Here is a 20,819-nt window from a genome sequence, read left to right as displayed (position 1 = left end):
TTTAATAAGGATTCATCCATATTTTAATGTACACGTACAGTAAGACTACGCAGTGTTATTTTACATTTGATTACTTACAGTGTAAACCCTATAACTTAAACTGGTCAAATAAACTGCCCTGTATGAGGAGTAATCCAACACTTGTGGCTGTTTCATTAGAATTAAATAAATTAATGTGAATTTAAGCAGGAAAGAAGCAGGCGAACATTATATAACTTTAATCGTAAACTAAATAAACAACAAAACAAAAGGAGCGGCAGCGCCGACCACAGCATATGAGCATTATACAAACAGCAAGGTGATAACGTTAATAAAACGAGTACATTAGCTCATCCGTGAACATGATATCTGCCTCAGTCCCCTGGGATTGCTCTCAGTGGAGCTGAAGATGACAATTCCCATGATTCCACACTCACTCACGCCGTCCTCAAGCTAATCCACCTCAAGCTGCGAAACTCACTGTGCCTTTAATGTTACATTCTCAGCTAATGTTTTACAATGAGGAAACTATGAAAGAACATACAATATCAACTCACCGAAGAACCTATGCCTGAAAAATTAATAAACAATAAACTAGATGAAGTGAGACATGATAAAGGTTAAGGAGTCTCTACCATATAATCAGAGTTTTTACCCTAAACGACATTTAATCACAACATTTGACTGCTTGTTTTCTGCAACGTCTCCAAACACACAAGGCAAGGAAAGTTTATTTATACAGCACATTTCATACACTATGGTAATCCAGAGTGCTTTACACACAAAGGAATTAACATAATCCTAAACACACTCCCAGTGCCGGAAGAGCCGGAGAACTGCCCTCAGCACGAGCTGTTTCACTCCTCGATGAAGCGCTCCAGTGAATAATTCAACAACTCACTTATTAAGACTGACATAATGATGTAACCTGCAGATAGAAAAGTTTGAAGAGAATCATGCTATAAGTTATTTAAAGTTAAAGTGTTAACATGTTTATAGTCTTACACGTCAGTTCACAACATGTCAGTTCATTACAACATGCGTGTTCACAGAAAAGCCATTAGGCCTGGAGCCGGATAAGAAGAGTGAATGTGAGTCATTAAAGTCCCATAGACCCCTGCAATGCAGTGACACACACACACACACACACACACAGTGTCTCACACACATACACACAATGGCGACTACTATGCTTCCCAGTGTCGTTTCCTGAGAAACACTCTTTTGCTTGGAGAGCATCTGGCCCTGACCTCCACTGTTAGTGACACACCCCTCCCTCTTCACAAGCTCCGCCCCTCACCAGCCTCAGGCCCCTCCCTCTTCACAAGCCCCACCCCTCACCAACCTCATGCCCTTCCCTCTTCACAACCCCGCCCCTCACCAACCTCAGGACCCTCCCTCTTCACAACCCCGCCCCTCACCAACCTCAGGCCCCTCTCTCTTCACAAGCTCCGCCCCTCACCTGCCTTATGCCCTGCCCCTCACCAGCCTCAAGGTCCACCCCTCACCAGCCTCATGCCCCTCCCTCTTCACAACCCCGCCTTTCACCAACCTCAGGCCCCTCCCTCTTCACAAGCTCTGCCCCTCACCAGCCTCAGGCTCTTCCTCTGATTGCGCTGTTTTTCTCTCTTACCATTATATTGGTGGATCTCAGTGTGTCGCTTCTTCACTGCAGCTGCTGCTTCACTGTGAAAAGAGTCTCTGTGCAGCACTGGGCCGTCCTGGATAAGCTCTGTGTGTGTGTGTGTGTGTGTGTGTGTGTGTGTGTGTGTGTGTGTGTGTGTGTGTGTGTGTGTGTGTGTGTGTGTGTGTGTGTGTGTGTGTGTGTGTGTGAGACTGAGATTGAAAGCAAAGAACCAAGAGCCATCTGTCCTTTATGAGCTTGACGTGGAAGAGATTCAACTCCATTTGCTCCTCGTCTCTGTCCGGATCACATCATGTCAAAATATTGAGCCTGGACACAAACTACCCGTCGATATCTCCGATATCATTTCCCACTAGATTCATCTCTCGTGTCTCAAGAGCCCTGAGATGCTCATAACCAATCGATATCTGATGGAAATATGGGTCTCCTTACACGGACAAAAACATCTCCAAGTGCAGGAATACTAATACTATTATACAAGAGTATTACAACCAGATGCCACGCCACAGATCAATCACAGCCAATCAGAAGAGCCTGTGGGCGGAGTCTCTATGAAATCGCACTCGCAACCAAATCGATAAATAGTCAAATTTATAAATGACAACATTTTAACATTATTAAAAACACAAGCTGAGTGAGTGAATACACTGGTTAGATCAGTTCTGTGTACTTTAATTTCTCAAGGTCTGAGGAGAATTATACACTATTATAGTACGGCTAAACTATATTCAAACTAATAATGAAAGATTTTAACATTAAATAAAGCACATAATAAGTCCCTGAGATCATCATTGTCCTCCTCTAGAGCTGCACGATAATCACGACTGTTGTGTTTAAATTAGAGATTACGATTCTGCAGAATTCTGAACAGAACTAAACAACATAACAGTTACTAGAGCTTCTGACAAAATATTAATTGATGCAAACTTTAGTTAGAATGAATGATTCAATGACTTCAATTAATTCAAGGACTTACTCTATTGTGATCTCTACTGTAGACATCAGTGTTTATATCTGAACTATAATCTTTTCTCCCAGCACTTCTGTGATAATCTGAGTGATTGTAAGACAGAAATAATGATGCTGTGATGTTGAAAAGACTGTTAGTGTAGCTGTTTCATATCTCTTCATGACGACGGCTCTCTCTGGACCAGAACACACATCTGACTGTTCCTGTGATCACAGGTTTAGTAGACACTGAGGAGTAAGATCACTGGTGTTTGAGTCGCTGTCACTGAGGAGTAAGATCACTGGTGTTTGAGTCGCTGTCACTGAGGAGTAAGATCACTGGTGTTTGAGTCGCTGTCACTGAGGAGTAAGAGCACTGGTGTTTGAGTCGCTGTCACTGAGGAGTAAGAGCGCTTGTGTTTGAGTCGCTGTCACTGAGGAGTAAGAGCACTGGTGTTTGAGTCGCTGTCACTGAGGAGTAAGATCACTGGTGTTTGAGTCGCTGTCACTGAGGAGTAAGAGCACTGGTGTTTGAGTCGCTGTCACTGAGGAGTAAGATCACTGGTGTTTGAGTCGCTGTCACTGAGGAGTAAGATCACTGGTGTTTGAGTCGCTGTCACTGAGGAGTAAGATCACTGGTGTTTGAGTCGCTGTCACTGAGGAGTAAGATCACTGGTGTTTGAGTCACTGTCACTGAGGAGTAAGATCATTGGTGTTTGAGTCGCTGTCACTGAGGAGTAAGATCACTGGTGTTTGAGTCACTGTCACTGAGGAGTAAGATCACTGGTGTTTGAGTCGCTGTCATTGAGGAGTAAGATCACTGGTGTTTGAGTCGCTGTCACTGAGGAGTAAGATCATTGGTGTTTGAGTCGCTGTCACTGAGGAGTAAGATCACTGGTGTTTGAGTCGCTGTCACTGAGGAGTAAGATCATTGGTGTTTGAGTCGCTGTCACTGAGGAGTAAGATCACTGGTGTTTGAGTCGCTGTCACTGAGGAGTAAGAGCACTGGTGTTTGAGTCGCTGTCACTGAGGAGTAAGATCACTGGTGTTTGAGTCGCTGTCATTGAGGAGTAAGAGCACTGGTGTTTGAGTCGCTGTCACTGAGGAGTAAGAGCACTGGTGTTTGAGTCGCTGTCACTGAGGAGTAAGATCACTGGTGTTTGAGTCGCTGTCACTGAGGAGTAAGAGCACTGGTGTTTGAGTCGCTGTCACTGAGGAGTAAGATCACTGGTGTTTGAGTCGCTGTCACTGAGGAGTAAGATCACTGGTGTTTGAGTCGCTGTCACTGATGAGTAAGATCACTGGTGTTTGAGTCGCTGTCATTGAGGAGTAAGATCACTGGTGTTTGAATCGCTGTCACTGAGGAGTAAGAGCACTGGTGTTTGAGTCGCTGTCATTGAGGAGTAAGAGCACTGGTGTTTGAATCGCTGTCACTGAGGAGTAAGAGCACTGGTGTTTGAGTCGCTGTCACTGAGGAGTAAGATCACTGGTGTTTGAGTCGCTGTCATTGAGGAGTAAGATCACTGGTGTTTGAATCGCTGTCACTGAGGAGTAAGAGCACTGGTGTTTGAGTCGCTGTCACTGAGGAGTAAGATCACTGGTGTTTGAGTCGCTGTCATTGAGGAGTAAGAGCACTGGTGTTTGAGTCGCTGTCACTGAGGAGTAAGAGCACTGGTGTTTGAGTCGCTGTCACTGAGGAGTAAGATCACTGGTGTTTGAGTCGCTGTCACTGAGGAGTAAGAGCACTGGTGTTTGAGTCGCTGTCACTGAGGAGTAAGATCACTGGTGTTTGAGTCGCTGTCACTGAGGAGTAAGATCACTGGTGTTTGAGTCGCTGTCACTGAGGACTAAGATCACTGGTGTTTGAGTCGCTGTCATTGAGGAGTAAGATCACTGGTGTTTGAATCGCTGTCACTGAGGAGTAAGAGCACTGGTGTTTGAGTCGCTGTCACTGAGGAGTAAGATCACTGGTGTTTGAGTCGCTGTCACTAAGGAGTAATCTTACTCCCCCAGTCCTCGAGCTCTGAGGAAAACTGCAGTTCTGATCCACATTACTCACTCCCACTGCAGATCAGGTTCATCAGCTACATGTATTAGCACGTTGAGTTAGCTAACCCTAACCAACATGTTTGCAATGAACAAATCAATCAAAAGTATTTTAAATAGTTCAACACAACAAATGTTTCCCCAAATTCAACTGAAAATGCTAATTTTAATAACTTCTGCAGCCTTGGGGATGAATAAGTTTGATAACAACTGTATACGCACATTAGTTTTTAATAAAGCATGTGATTCTTATGAATTATTCTTATGACAGCCATATTTTATTAACTTACACTCACATGATTTATCACTGACAGTTCCAGTGCAACACCGGTTCAAAGTATCGTCACAAATCTTAAAGGTGCAAGAGGCGATCTGGGAAATGCTAACTTTAGCCTGCTAGCACTGAGCGCATACGATCTCACCCTCCAAAGCCACGCCTCCTCAAAACACATGACCAGAAGCCAGACGATGACACACACACACACACACACACACACACACACACACACACAGCTCAACTATAACTGCTCTGTTATCTAACATTCACACTGATGTTTTGGCAGACACATTAACATCTTGAGAGCTTTCTCAGGTCCTGGAACTAGCTCAAGGTTAGTGCTCTTTTCTACACCTCATCATTCAAAATTCATGTAGAACTTTGATGAAAGGTTTTGATCCCCTTCAAACATTGACTACTCTAGTTGCACACTGAACTAAAACCCGAACCAAAACTTCGTCAATGGGCTTTCGGTCAATGGGCTTTCGGTCCAACGCTGGAAGATCTGTGGTGAACTGAACACACGCTCAAGATATGTTCACGTTTTAATTCTACGTTATAGAACTTTAACTATATCTTGTGGAAGGCGGTTGCTAGCGAGTGTCTAAATGGAAGACTGTCGGGGAGATTGCCGGAAGCTTAGTGATGGTGATGCCGAAGTCATGTGACCGTGGTGTAGTTAGGGTTAGGGATGAAATGGTTACTGGTTTCACAATAAACCATAATAAAATCCCCGCCACTGACGTAACTTTCCGTGTTTTCTCTGTTGATAAAAGATTGATAATATCAGGGAGAAAATGATAACTATGCAACCGTCTACTACAGTATCGCATCAGGCAGTGTAGTGTAGTCTCCCTGAGGAAAAACCCTAACCCTGAGGAAAACTTCCATTCATTCAGTCACTGCTATAGGAGAGGAAGAACTTACTAAACTCGTTAAATCATCTAAATCGACGACATGTGTGTTAGACACTACACCAGGGGTCGGCGAGTAAGTCTGGCATCAGGACAAACATTTTTTTTGCCACTGGATAACATAGTCAAAGGATAATTTAAGAAATGAATAGATGAAAAGTGGAACTAGAGTTGCCTGTGAGTGTGACAGACTGTTAGTGTGTTGTGTGACGGCACTGAGCTGTTACTCTTTAATCCTGTAGTAGGACAGTCATTAACCAAAAGCCACACTTGTGTTTTACACTGGATACATGAATAAAGCAGTAGTGACACGTAACCTGGCAAGTGTCTTCATTCACCAACTTGCAACACATCCCGCCTGGCTAACACACACACGTGGGAGATGCGGGATGGGTGAAAATAACTCAAAAAATAAAAGAGGACTTGAATTATTAATGTCATGTTTGAGTCGTGCTCTTATATGTTTTATTTCCTCTTTCCATATTTGCTTGTTACACAATGGAGCCTAACTTACTGTAATACTTATTAGACGTAGCCTACTTTTACACTCCTCACGTACAAATCCTCACGTACTAAACTGCATTATTTTTAATTGTTTGCTTGCTGGAGGAAAGTTACGCTATTCCGGCGTGTGCAGAGAGATGCTAACATCTAAGCTGGTGAGAGAATGGCACTACCAAAGAGTCTAAAGAGTAAAGATGACAGCGAAAAAAGAGCATACAAAGAAGATGAAGACAACTATGTGTTCATCCTAACTAGTGTTGTGTGAGTAAAGCCGGTGTGTCTGATCTGCAATGATGTGATCCACACACTCTTCTGAATGTCTTTCAGAACTTTTCTAATTAAAAAGCTCTCAATTCATCTCAAAATAAAACATTGCAGCAAAAACGTTCTCGTACTTTTATTTTGAAGGCAAAATCACTAAAGACAAAGTGATTGTGAGTAACTGTTGCTGTCATGACAGATCTACTTCAGAACCAGCCGCTATCAGAATAATCTGTGGCGCGGGCGCGGGTTGCAGACCACTGCCCTATACTGGCTAAGCTACTGAAAGAGATGCTTCCAGAGGTCATAGATCCTTCTTAATATCATTAATTCGTCTTTGTCATTAGGATACGTACCAAAAACGTTTAAGCTGGCTATGATTAAACCGCTTGTTAAAATAACGCAACTTGATCGTACAGAATTAGTCAATTACAGGCCGATCTCGAATCTACCTTTTCTGTCAAAGACACTAGAAAAGGCGGTATCCTATTTTCCTTTAAAGATTTAGCAAAAACATGCATGGAGCTTACATACCATTTAAGCCCATTTAAAAAAAAAGTTAATTTATGAAAATAATCTTCTCTACAAAACAATTTATGATGTATATATTTGTAAATTAATGTAAAATGAATCACAAAACATTTATTGTTTGCAGTTCACATGCTTAATTCTTTGGCAGTCTAGCCTTTCTGTAAGGCTAATGGTTTGACCGAGATTAGCTTTGAACGCAAGCTAATAAAACTCATCTTTCCATTTAAAGGAAAATTATATAAAATGATAAAGTACTATACACAAAACAATACATTTATCTCTTATTTGACATAATATAAATGTAGTTACCAAAGAAATGGCTGAAGATTGCAGAAATGTGTTGATTTCTGAAGGGTCCCGAAACACCAGTTTTGGGGTGACAATGTGAGTCCCCTGAGACAGCACATGGGTGGGGCTAACTCAACATAGACAAATGTGATTGGTAAGCAATAAAAAATGCCAGGGAAGTAACAAATCACTTGATTGGTTAAAATAATGAGCAGCATAAAATATTATTTTCTCTTTTTTTTTTTTTGACTTCAGAGTTGAAAGTGGGCTTAAAGGGTACACTTACCCTACTTGATCTTAGTGCTGCATTAGACACTATTGACCACAACATTCTTTTAAATGGACTTGAAAATAATGTTAGCATTAGTGGAATTGCATTAGCATGGTTCAAATCATACTTATCAGGGGCCGTATTCACAAAGAATTTTAAGGCTAAAAGTAGCTCCTAACTGGCGAATTTAGGAGCAACTCCTAAAAATAATGGGCGTGTCACTCGTAACTTTAGGACTCTTAATTTTTTTGACTAAGAGTAATTCACGAAGCATTTTAGCCCTAAAAGTAGCACCTAAGCCTGGGACAGCTTAAAAGAAGTCGAGAGGACTCCTAACTCACTAAGACCTATTCACAAACCGCTTTTTGTGGCATTTCACGTTGCGATGTTTTGAAATGCGTATGCGGCGGCTACAGGAGCTTCCAATCGCGAGGGAACAATTTTGCATTGGATGCAATAACGCCACCAACAACAACCAAACCTAGGCTACTCTTTGCATGTAAACTAATTGTAACGTTTCATTGTGAATCAAATTAAAATGTTCTTCTCTTTGCAAACGTAGGCAGAGGCATATAGTGATAGATTAATTCAATAATGTTGCAAAGATATTGTATCAATCCATATGTTTCATTAGGCTACTATATATTTGTTTTGCCTTACTCTTTATTCATTTAGGCTATTTATTCAGTTATTCATCATCTTCCGTCCTTCGCACTACTTGTGTAGCGCACGCATTCTCAGACCTGTCACCTGTCACTCATCATCGTAGGGGAGGTGTTTGGAATCATTCCCGCGTTACAATCATCAGCCAATCAAGGTGGTCACTTCAGTCAAGCTCGTGCATGAGTAATGACGTCATCCATAGCAACGAAGACTCTCTCTTAGTTTAGGAGTTTTCATTTTTCTTTACTAAGAGTAGGTCTGAAAGGCGTTGTGAATAACTTTTAAGAGAAAACTCCTAGCTAAAATCTTTTAGTGCGATTTAGGAGTACTCCTAGTGGTAAGATAAAATGCTTTGTGAATACGGCCCCTGACCGTTATCAGTTTGTAGAAGTAAATGAAGAGATGTCTCATCGATCACAAGTTCAGTATGCCGTACCACAAGGCTCAGTACTAGGACCGTTGCTGTTCACTCTGTACGTATGCTAACCCTTAGGAGATATCATTAGGAAGCATGGCATTAGTTTTCACTGTTATGCTGATGATACTCAGCTCTATATTTCTTCAAACCCTGACGAAACTTACCAATTCACAAAACTAACGGAATGCACAGCTGATATAAAAACTTGATGCCTAGTAATTTCCTACTACTAAATTCTGAAAAAACAGAGATTCTAATTATTGGACAAAAAACGTCCTCACATAATAACCTAGAATACTGTCTAACACTTGATGGCTGCTCTGTCAAGTCTTCGTCGTCGGTTAGGAACCTGGGTGTGCTCTTTGATACCAATCTTTCATTTGAAAGTCACGTGTCTAGTATCTGTAAAAACCCATTCTTCCATCTTAAAAATATATATCTAAATTAGGTCATATGCTCTCATTGACAAATGCGGAAAAATTAGTTAATGCGTTCATGACCTCAAGGCTAGATTATTGTAATGCTCTACTGCAGGGATAGGCAACTCCGGTCCTGGAGAGCCACTGTCCTGCAGAGTTTAGCTCCAACCCTAATTAAACACACCTGAACAAGGCAATCAATGTTTTCAGGATTACTAGATACAGGCAGGTGAGTTTTTATCAGTGCTGAAGCTAAACTCTGCAGGACAGTGGCCCTCCAGGACCGGAGTTGCCTATCCCTGCTCTACTGGGTGGTTGCCCTGCACGCTTAATAAACAAACTACAGCTGGTCCAAAACGCGCAGCTCGAGTTCTTACCAGAACCAGGAAGTATGACCATATTAGCCCGGTTCTGTCAACACTGCACTGGCTCTCTATTAAACATCGTATACATTTTAAAATATTGCTGATTACTTACAAAGCACTAAATGGTTTAGCTCCGCAGTACTTGAGCGAGCTCTTAACGCATTATAGTCCTTCACATCTATTGCGATCTCAAAATTCCGGCCAGTTGATAATACCTAGAATATCAAAATCGACTGCTGGCGGTAGATCCTTCTCCTATTTAGCACCAAAACTCTGGAACAGTCTTCCTAACATTGTCCGGGAAGCAGACACACTCTGTCAGTTCAAAGCTAGACTAAAAACACATCTCTTTGACCTAGCATACACATAACACACTATAGACTTCTATAATTCAATGTTAGGCTGCATATATCAGGTCAGCCGGAACCGGGAACACTTCCCATAAAACCTGATGTACTTGTTACATCATAAGAAGAATGGCGTCTACGCTAATATTAGGCTCTCCATTTTTATCCCGAGGTTTACCCGCAGTCCGCCGGATCCAGGCCGTATCCAGATCTGATGAAGGACCTGCGCCTGGACACACTCACACACACACACTCCAGATCTGATGAAGGACCTGTGCCTGGATGCGACGACAGCGCAGTCCTGAAGTGTCACTAGTCTCTCCCCTGTGAAGGCCTCCTTCCCTTTACCTCAGTACAAATAAAACGCTGTCAAAATGAGTCCAGTTCACATGGTTAAGCGGAAAATTAAGGCAAGACAAGTCATTTATTGAGGTCAATTTTTAAAGAAAAACTACACACATGCGCATATTCAAACACACATACCTATAAACTAGACACGTAGTACGCATGTGCACGCCGTCAGCGTTTTCACAGACTCGTGTTTAACAAGTTTACGAGGAGATGATAACGTTTTTCTACATTTTTCACCGCCTGCACCTTGGAACCTGTTTCAAAGTTTGCATTCTCGAGCTCCAAACACTGCTGTCGTGCGGATGAGCGGCTGGAGCGCATTAAGGGTTTTCTGGTTTCTGTGAGAACGGTGTGTGTTAGCAGCCCCTGAGTTAATAACTCATGATCTTTACAACGGAAGTGAATCAATCAAAACTAACTTTAGCTGGACAATAACTTTAACCTAGAGCTGCTGTAAAGCCTTAACAATCTCTGTTACTGTAATCTCCTGTTATCACTGTAAAGCTGCTTTGAAACAGTCCATAATTGTTAAAAGCGCTGTGTAAATGAAGGTGACTTGACTGTTATACAGTAGGGGGCGCTATTACACATCTTCTGAAAGAGTACAGAATCTCCTGATCAAAACACAGATTAAAAAGAAGCAGTACCAAGTCAATCCTGAAATAAAAAAATGTGACGATACCAGCATTTCTCTGTAGCATTTTGAGCGCTGTTGAATGGATTCTTAAACACCTCTGATTGGCCATTGTGTTCATGCATTTAAAAGATATGTCTCTGATTGGCCATTGTGTTGACGCACTCAACATGTCTGTGATTGGCTACAATGATCAACGCTTCATAAACATGTCATCACGAGCGCTTACACAGATACACACGGGAGCGTTTGAAAGCAGGCATCAGCAGATCCGGCTATCAGTGGATATATTTTTTATATATATTTTGTGGATATATATTAGGGATTCGCTGACAGAAGTCGGTATTTTGACAACAACGCAGCTCTGTTTCTGCTGTTCCATAAGCGCCATCTACTGTCAGAGAGGGTTACATTCAGTCTGTGTGCCTTTTGTCTGGCCAAAAATCTGACAGAATTTGTAAGCACTGTTGTAAATGGTAAATCGGATAAGGTTTCTAGAATTATTTACGGAGCAAATAAAATGCCTATAATCATTTAGGCTATCATTTTTGAATCATACCTTTTCTTTAAAATGGTTAAAAGGCTGAATTGTGAGGTTTATCATTTTATAAAACGTCTTCTTAAAGCGTTATTTGAACATGTTGTAGGCCTACATGTTAGCAGATAAAATAGTCGCTCAATCAAAATGTTTGTTCATTTAAAATCATTAATCAGTTTATTATTTTAATGTTTAGGCCTATGCAAACAAAAAGTGTACAGTGCAGCTAACACTGTAATTTGTTGTTTGTTGGTTTTTAAGTATACACTTTACAAATAAATAGTTTTTTAAGCATCTAACAACAGCCCATTTTAACAATACCGTGATAATATTCATAAGATATAAAATTTTCATACCGTTTTATCTCTACTTTAGCTCTTGACTTCTGCCAATTGTATTTACACTTCAAAATGCATAAAAGTGGTCTTCATTTGGGAAGATTATCATGATGAACAAAACGTGAAAGAATCATAAGCTTTTGTTAGTCACAGACCTTATTTTCTGCAATAATCCAAAAGCCAATGGAAAAATCACGTTGGGTTTTGTCGAGGGAACCAGGGTAAGGCAAATGTACGGGTTGGTTATTTACTTATTTACATTACTTTATAATATGAATACCAAGTTACTCCAGAATTAACACAAAGTCTTTTTACAGCATTTAAACTAACGATCATAAATGATTTTCTATAGCAGAATTGAGTGAGTAGTAGAGGACCACAAAGGCCAGAAATGCTCCCTCTGTTGGTGTAAACGAGCACAGCAGGACTGAGCCTGTAACCGGTGAGCTTTCTGCCCACATCTCAGATTATTGCACTTTGTGGGCTTTCTAACACAGTTTACAATAAGACTGTCAGGGACTAAAGGCCTCTTCTGATGTCACCCTATTAGGCTATATTTGGGATGTATTGTGTGCAACATGGAAATTGTATGCATAATAATCACACTGATTTGATCAAACATGTTTATAGATAAGCACTGAATGTAGGCTACTGGCTAGAGCCTTCACTAAACTCGAATGTCAAATCCAAAACAGTAGCTGGATGAACCAACAATGTCGTATGCAAAGATAAACCATGTTTTCAATGAGCAGTTTGACAGCTGTATTTCAGATGTAATATGCGTCATGTGGAAATGCAATAATCATCAATCATAGCCAGTGTGTTTCACCAAACCGACCTCAGTGATAAAACTGCACAGTGAACTTAAATCAGCACAGGTTCCCATCAACAACAACAATTCTGGTGGATCAAAATGGCTTTTCCCACACATCTGCTTCATAAATCAAGCACAATAACACTGTCACCTTCACCTTATGTTAAAAACAGTGTTTGCTAAGCCGCCTCAGCCTCTGCTAGCACAGCTTTAGGTGAAGCAGGACAGCCATTTCAAAACATCAACACAGCGTTCGCCAAACTAGCACAGCCATTAGCACACCATTCCCTAAGCTGATCACGGGGATGAACAGTCCTGATGGAGCAGCTTCTGATGTCAGGCTGAGCCGCAAATCTCGGGCGATCCATAACGCGTTTCAAACGCACACATTAGTATGGCGGAGGATAAATCCACTTGCCTGGATGTCAAGCGACCGAGCACACGGTCCTTCTTCTGCGATCACGCGCTAATCCTGTGTGTCTGTGTCCGATCGCTGCAGAAGAACCGAGTCGAACCGAACCGAACCGAGCCGAGCCGAGCCGAACCGCGAGTGTGAGAGAGAACAGCGAACCCGGTGAGAGCGCGACCGGCGGCAGAATGAGGAGCACTGGAGGAGGAGGAGGTGCAGAGGAGATCAGATGGGGGAGGGAGGGGGAGAGAGAGAGAGAGAGAGAGAGAGAGAGAGGGGAGGGGAGGGGAGGGGAGGGGAGGGGAGGGGGGGGAGCGAGAGAGAGAGGGGAGGGGGGGAGCGAGAGAGAGAGAGAGAGAGAGAGAGGGGGGGGGGAGCGAGAGAGAGAGAGAGAGAGAGAGAGAGAGAGGGGGGGAGTGAGAGAGAGAGAGGGAGAGGGAGAGGGAGAGAGAGGGAGAGAGAGAGAGGGAGAGAGAGAGAGGGAGGGAGAGAGAGAGGGAGAGAGAGAGGGAGAGAGAGAGGGAGGGAGGGAGAGAGAGAGAGAGAGGGAGGGAGGGAGAGAGAGAGAGAGGGAGGGAGAGGGAGGGAGAGGGAGAGAGAGGGAGAGAGAGAGAGAGAGAGGGAGGGAGGGAGGGAGGGAGGGGGAGGGAGAGAGAGAGAGGGAGGGAGAGAGAGAGAGAGGGAGGGAGGGAGGGGGGACGCTGAGCGGGATCAGGGATAACTTTGCTTTAGCAGGAAGCAGCAGCTGGGAGAACAGAGAGAGAGAGTGTGTGTGTGTGTGTGTGTGTGTGTGTGTGTGTGTGTGTGTGTGTGTGTGTGTGTGTGTGTGTGTGTGTGTGTGTGTGTGTGAGAGAGAGAGAGAGAGAGAGAGAGAGAGAGGTTGGTTTACTGCGCACCATAACAATAGCCATCTGTGGCGAGGAACCTCTGGAGGAACGAGCACCTGTTAACCGGCTCCGGGGGGGATGGGGACGAGACCGCGCTCAAAACACAACAAAGGCGCACAAAGACACCCTCGTGGTGTACAACACTGTGTCCTCATTCCTGCAATGCTCGTGATGTGTGCAAAACAACCCTTCCATGCTGACCATTCACACACTGCTTTCTTACTGGTCTGTGTTTTAGAGCATCTGAAAACATGAGCTGCCTATTAAGACGGCATTTTATGCAACAAACAAAACATCCATGCTCTCTCTTCAACGAGGTTGAGTTTCTGGGCATGAAACCTAGCTAAAACATATTTTTGGGTGTCATAGTCTCAAAACCTGTACTGACACAGCATTTTTAAAACACGTTAAAACCATGAGCTAAAGATGCTGAACAGGCTGGGACTGGTATTGGTCGACACGTGAATATCTCCTCCCCCACCCGATCAGTCTATTGTGCTTTACTCTTTATGCTAAACCGCTGGCCTCCTCACACACAGCGGCTCCATGTATCTCTCAGATGTTGCTGTGCGCCTCCATCTTGTCCTCCATCCTCCTGCATCAACCGTGAGCATCCATGCGCTCTCCAGCTCTTAAAGGGCCAGTGCACGCCTGGAACTTTCCCGCTATGCCTTCTTGATTGTTGACAAAAGATGAAAGGGAGAGTTTGCACACAAAAAAAATAGTTCAGTCATGATTTACTCACCCCGGTGTTGTTGTAAAGCCGGATGACCTTCTGTCTTTTTAGAAATTAAACAGAGAAATAAAAAAGTCCATGTAATGGCAGTGAATGGCTTTTCTCAAGCTTTAGAAAAGGAGGCAAAAGTATCCTAAAATAATGCCCTGTATATTCCGGGTGTTCTGGAGGCATGTGACAGGGTTGGGCAAGAAAGAAAAGCGAAATCTTGACCTCTGTACAATAGCTATATTTCCATTCACCCATTTTTATGTGCATTTTGGGATATTGCATAAAAAATGCTGGATAGAAATGGCAAGATGTGCATAAATTCAAAAAATGTGCATACATTTTTATTTATCCGATAAGAAGACACATTTACTGAATAAATCCCTCAAACCTCATGTGACTTTGCCTCAGCGTCAGCTGTGATTGGATAACTGGATTAACCAGTGGACCAATGGCATTGCAGCATCTCAAATGTTGGTTTGGTGTTTCTGAAACGCCGGAGTCAAAGAGTGTAATCAGAATGATTTGGTTTAATTCCCTCCAGAAGCGCCTCTCACACGATTGTGTTCCCGAACACCAGCATCCGAATGCAAGAGAACATGACAGCGTTTCATCTGACGCTCTGATATTTTGTGCCAACTTCCCAGGATGTGAGGATTGTGTTGGAGATTTTGATGAAAACGCTACTTTATTTCCAAATGTTTTATGTGTTATTCAAATTTTGCGCATTAGTTACATTTACAAATTTTGATGAAAACGCTACTTTATTTCCAAATGTTTTATGTGTTATTCAAATTTTGCGCATTAGTTACATTTACAAATTTTGATGGAAATGACACACATGCACACCATTTGAGAAAAAACACATGCCTATAAAGCTCAATAAACGATGCTTGTGCAGAAGTCTTTAAACTCATCCTTTCCAATCACCTACAACCTGTCCGCTTGATCCGATCCCCACTCATATACTTCAGGCCATTTCTTCCTCAGTTGTACCCGCACTTAAGGTCCTTGGATTCAGGATTGGATGGACCCAATATTTCCTCTTTACTTTTCTCTTTTTAAGAAGAGAGAGGACAACAAAATCAGACTCCTTGAAATCCACAACTTGAAGACTCCATTTTGTATTGATTTGCAAATTTTTTCGCAACAGATTAATTTATACGCATCAGACTCAGTGTGCAAGGTTTCTGTGCGTGATGAATTTTTAGGATGACGAATACGAAAAAACGCAGACGAAAATGTTCAGAAGCGTCACTCAACTGAGACTGCCCTACTCTCGGTTACTGAAGCTCTGAGACTCAAGAGCAGCTTTAAATGATCAGTACTCATCTTGCTGGATCTGCCTGCTGCGTTTGACACAGTTAAACACCAGAACCTCCTGTTAACCCTCATGATGAAGGGCAGGAATGGCACTCCAGTGGTTCAAGTCTTCCCTCTCATTAGGTCCTTCAGGGTGTCGTGGAGGGGAGAGGTGTCTAGGATGCAACACCTAGCTACTGGAGTACCTAAGGGCTGAGTGCTGGGACCGCTTCTCTTCTCCATCTACATGTCATTACTAGGATCTGTCATTCAGAAACATGTTTTGTTTTCCCATCACTGTTATCATCTAACTACTGGAGTGCCTCAGGGCAGTGCTGGGACCGCTTCTCTTCTCCATCTACATTACATCACTAGGATCTGTCATTCAGAAACATGTTTTTTTCCCATCACTGTTATCATCTAGCTACTGGAGTGCCTCAGGGCTCAGTGCTGGGACCGCTTCTCTTCTCCATCTACATGTCATTACTAGGATCTGTCATTCAGAAACATGGTTTATCCTATCACTGTTATCGTCTAGCTACTGGAGTGCCTCAGGGCTCAGTGCTGGGACCGCTTCTCTTTTCCATCTACATGTCATTACTAGGATCTGTCATTCAGAAACATGTTTTTTCCCATCACTGTTATCATCTAACTACTGGAGTGCCTCAGGGCAGTGCTGGGACCGCTTCTCTTCTCCATCTACATGACATCACTAGGATCTGTCATTCAGAAACATGTTTTTTTCCCATCACTGTTATCATCTAGCTACTGGAGTGCCTCAGGGCTCATTGCTGGGGCTGCTTCTCTTCTCCATCTACATGTCATCACTAGGATCTGTCATTTAGAAACATGGTTTATCCCATCACTGTTATCATCTAGCTACTGGAGTGCCTCAGGGCTCAGTGCTGGGACCGCTTCTCTTCTCCATCTACATGTCATTACTAGGATCTGTCATTCAGAAACATGGTTTATCCCATCACTGTTATCATCTAGCTACTGGAGTGCCTCAGGGCAGTGCTGGGACCGCTTCTCTTCTCCATCTACATGTCATTACTAGGATCTGTCATTCAGAACCATGGTTTATCCTGTCACTGTTACCATCTAGCTACTGGAGTGCCTCAGGGCTCAGTGCTGGGACCGCTTCTCTTCTCCATCTACATGTCATCAATAGGATCTGTCATTTAGGCACATGTTTTTTCCTATCACTGTTATCATCTAGCTACTGAAGTGCCTCAGGTCTCAGTGCTGGGGCTGCTTCTCGTCTCCATCTACATGTCATCAATAGTATCTGTCATTTAGACACATGTTTTTTCCCATCACTGTTATCATCTAGCTACTGGAGTGCCTCAGGGCTCAGTGCTGGGGCCGCTTCTCGTCTCCATCTACATGTCATCAATAGGATCTGTCATTTAGAAACATGTTTTTTCCCATCACTGTTATCATCTAGCTACTGGAGTGCCTCAGGGCTCACTGCTGGGACCGCTTATCTTCTCCATCTACATGTCTTTTCAAGGATCTGTCATTCAGAAACATAGTTTGTCCCGTCACTGTTATCATCTAGCCACTGGAGTGCCTCAGGGCAGTGCTCGGACCGCTTCTCTTCTCCATCTACATGTCATCAATAGGATCTGTCATTTAGAAACATGTTTTTTTTCCCATCACTGTTATCATCTAGCAACTGAAGTGCCTCAGGGCTCAGTGCTGGGGCCGCTTCTCGTCTCCATCTACATGTCATCAATAAGATCTGTCATTTAGAAACATGTTTTTTTCCCATCACTGTTATCATCTAGCAACTGAAGTGCCTCAGGGCTCAGTGCTGGGGCCGCTTCTTGTCTCCATCTACATGTCATCAATAGGATCTGTTATTTAGAAAGATGTTTTTTCCCATCACTGTTATCATCTAGCTACTGGAGTGCCTCAGGATTCAGTGCTGGGACCGCTTCTCTTCTCCATCTACATGTCAGTACTAGGATCTGTCATTCAGAAACATGATTTTTCCCATCACTGTTATCATCTAGCAACTGAAGTGCCTCAGGGCTCAGTGCTGGGGCCGCTTCTCGTCTCCATCTACATGTCATCAATAGGATCTGTCATTTAGACACATGTTTTTTCCCATCACTGTTATCATCTAGCTACTCAAGTGCCTCAGGGCTCAGTGCTGGGACCGCTTCTCGTCTCCATCTACATGTCATCAATAGGATCTGTCATTTAGACACATGTTTTTTCCCATCACTGTTATCATCTAGCTACTGAAGTGCCTCAGGGCTCAGTGCTGGGACCGCTTCTCTTCTCCATCTACATGTCATCACTAGGATCTGTCATTTAGACACATGTTATCACTGTTATCATCTAGCTACTGAAGTGCCTCAGGGCTCAGTGCTGGGACCGCTTCTCTTCTCCATCTACATGTCATCACTAGGATCTGTCATTTAGACACATGTTATCACTGTTATCATCTAGCTACTGGAGTGCCTCAGGTCTCAGTGCTGGGGCCGCTTCTCGTCTCCATCTACATGTCATCAATAGGATCTGTCATTTAGACACATGTTTTTTCCCATCACTGTTATCATCTAGCTACTGGAGTGCCTCAGGGCTCAGTGCTGGGACCGCTTCTCTTCTCCATCTACATGTCATCAATAGGATCTGTCATTTAGACACATGTTTTTTCCCATCACTGTTATTATCTAGCTACTGGAGTGCCTCAGGGCTCAGTGCTGGGGCCGCTTCTCGTCTCCATCTACATGTCATCAATAGGATCTGTCATTTAGAAACATGTTTTTTCCCATCACTGTTATCATCTAGCTACTGAAGTGCCTCAGGGCTCAGTGCTGGGACCGCTTCTCTTCTCCATCTACATGTCTTTTCAAGGATCTGTCATTCAGAAACATAGTTTGTCCCGTCACTGTTATCATCTAGCCACTGGAGTGCCTCAGGGCAGTGCTCGGACCGCTTCTCTTCTCCATCTACATGTCATCAATAGGATCTGTCATTTAGAAACATGTTTTTTTTTCACATCACTGTTATCATCTAGCAACTGAAGTGCCTCAGGGCTCAGTGCTGGGGCCGCTTCTCGTCTCCATCTACATGTCATCAATAGGATCTGTCATTTAGACACATGTTTTTTCCCATCACTGTTCAATCTAGCTACTGGAGTGCCTCAGGTCTCAGTGCTGGGACCGCTTCTCTTCTCCATCTACATGTCAGTACTAGGATCTGTCATTCAGAAACATGATTTTTCCCATCACTGTTATCATCTAGCTACTGGAGTGCCTCAGGGCTCAGTGCTGGGGCCGCTTCTCTTCTCCATCTACATGTCATCACTAGGATCTGTAATTTAGAAACATGTTTTTTCCAATCACTGTTATCATCTAGCTACTAAAGTGCCTCAGGGCTCAGTGCTCGGACCGCTTCTCGTCTCCATCTACATGTCATCAATAGGATCTGTCATTTAGACACATGTTTTTTCCCATCACTGTTATCATCTAGCAACTGAAGTGCCTCAGGGCTCAGTGCTGGGGCCGCTTCTCGTCTCCGTCTACATGTCATCAATAGGATCTGTCATTTAGAAACATGTTTTTTTCCCATCACTGTTATCATCTAGCAACTGAAGTGCCTCAGGGCTCAGTGCTGGGGCCGCTTCTCGTCTCCATCTACATGTCATCAATAGGATCTGTCATTTAGACACATGTTTTTTTCCCATCACTGTTATCATCTAGCTACTGGAGTGCCTCAGGGCTCATTGCTGGGGCTGCTTCTCTTCTCCATCTACATGTCATCACTAGGATCTGTCATTTAGAAACATGTTTTTTCCTATCACTGTTATCATCTAGCTACTGGAGTGCCTCAGGTCTTAGTGCTGGGACCGCTTCTCGTCTCCATCTACATGTCATCAATAGGATCTGTCATTTAGGCACATGTTTTTTCCTATCACTGTTATCATCTAGCTACTGAAGTGCCTCAGGTCTCAGTGCTGGGGCTGCTTCTCGTCTCCATCTACATGTCATCAATAGTATCTGTCATTTAGACACATGTTTTTTCCCATCACTGTTATCATCTAGCTACTGGAGTGCCTCAGGGCTCAGTGCTGGGGCCGCTTCTCGTCTCCATCTACATGTCATCAATAGGATCTGTCATTTAGAAACATGTTTTTTCCCATCACTGTTATCATCTAGCTACTGGAGTGCCTCAGGGCTCACTGCTGGGACCGCTTATCTTCTCCATCTACATGTCTTTTCAAGGATCTGTCATTCAGAAACATAGTTTGTCCCGTCACTGTTATCATCTAGCCACTGGAGTGCCTCAGGGCAGTGCTTGGACCGCTTCTCTTCTCCATCTACATGTCATCAATAGGATCTGTCATTTAGAAACATGTTTTTTTTCCCATCACTGTTATCATCTAGCAACTGAAGTGCCTCAGGGCTCAGTGCTGGGGCCGCTTCTCGTCTCCATCTACATGTCATCAATAAGATCTGTCATTTAGAAACATGTTTTTTTCCCATCACTGTTATCATCTAGCAACTGAAGTGCCTCAGGGCTCAGTGCTGGGGCCGCTTCTTGTCTCCATCTACATGTCATCAATAGGATCTGTTATTTAGAAAGATGTTTTTTCCCATCACTGTTATCATCTAGCTACTGGAGTGCCTCAGGATTCAGTGCTGGGACCGCTTCTCTTCTCCATCTACATGTCAGTACTAGGATCTGTCATTCAGAAACATGATTTTTCCCATCACTGTTATCATCTAGCAACTGAAGTGCCTCAGGGCTCAGTGCTGGGGCCGCTTCTCGTCTCCATCTACATGTCATCAATAGGATCTGTCATTTAGACACATGTTTTTTCCCATCACTGTTATCATCTAGCTACTGAAGTGCCTCAGGGCTCAGTGCTGGGACCGCTTCTCTTCTCCATCTACATGTCATCACTAGGATCTGTCATTTAGACACATGTT

At 43.2% G+C, this 20,819-nt stretch overlaps 1 protein-coding gene across 7 annotated transcripts in view; it reads right to left on the bottom strand.

Moving 5' to 3' along the window:
- The window catches only part of magi1a (membrane associated guanylate kinase, WW and PDZ domain containing 1a), a 160,323-nt gene that overhangs the window by 93,805 nt on the left and 45,699 nt on the right, over positions 1–20,819 (bottom strand). Inside the window, exon 1 of one of the 7 annotated variants that reach the window (XM_082187371.1) lies at positions 12,970–13,196. The exons of the other annotated variants lie outside the window; for them this stretch is intronic. The gene's annotated coding sequence lies outside the window, so the exon portion shown is untranslated. Of the gene's footprint in view, positions 1–12,969; positions 13,197–20,819 lie in introns of those variants that run through there. 7 annotated transcript variants of the gene reach the window in all.

Source organism: Leuciscus leuciscus (assembly GCF_965113295.1).
Source record: "Leuciscus leuciscus genome assembly, chromosome: 13".
NCBI lineage: Eukaryota > Metazoa > Chordata > Actinopteri > Cypriniformes > Leuciscidae > Leuciscus > Leuciscus leuciscus.
Note: the sequence above shows the minus strand (reverse complement) of the source record. Positions and strands in the feature narration are given on the sequence as shown.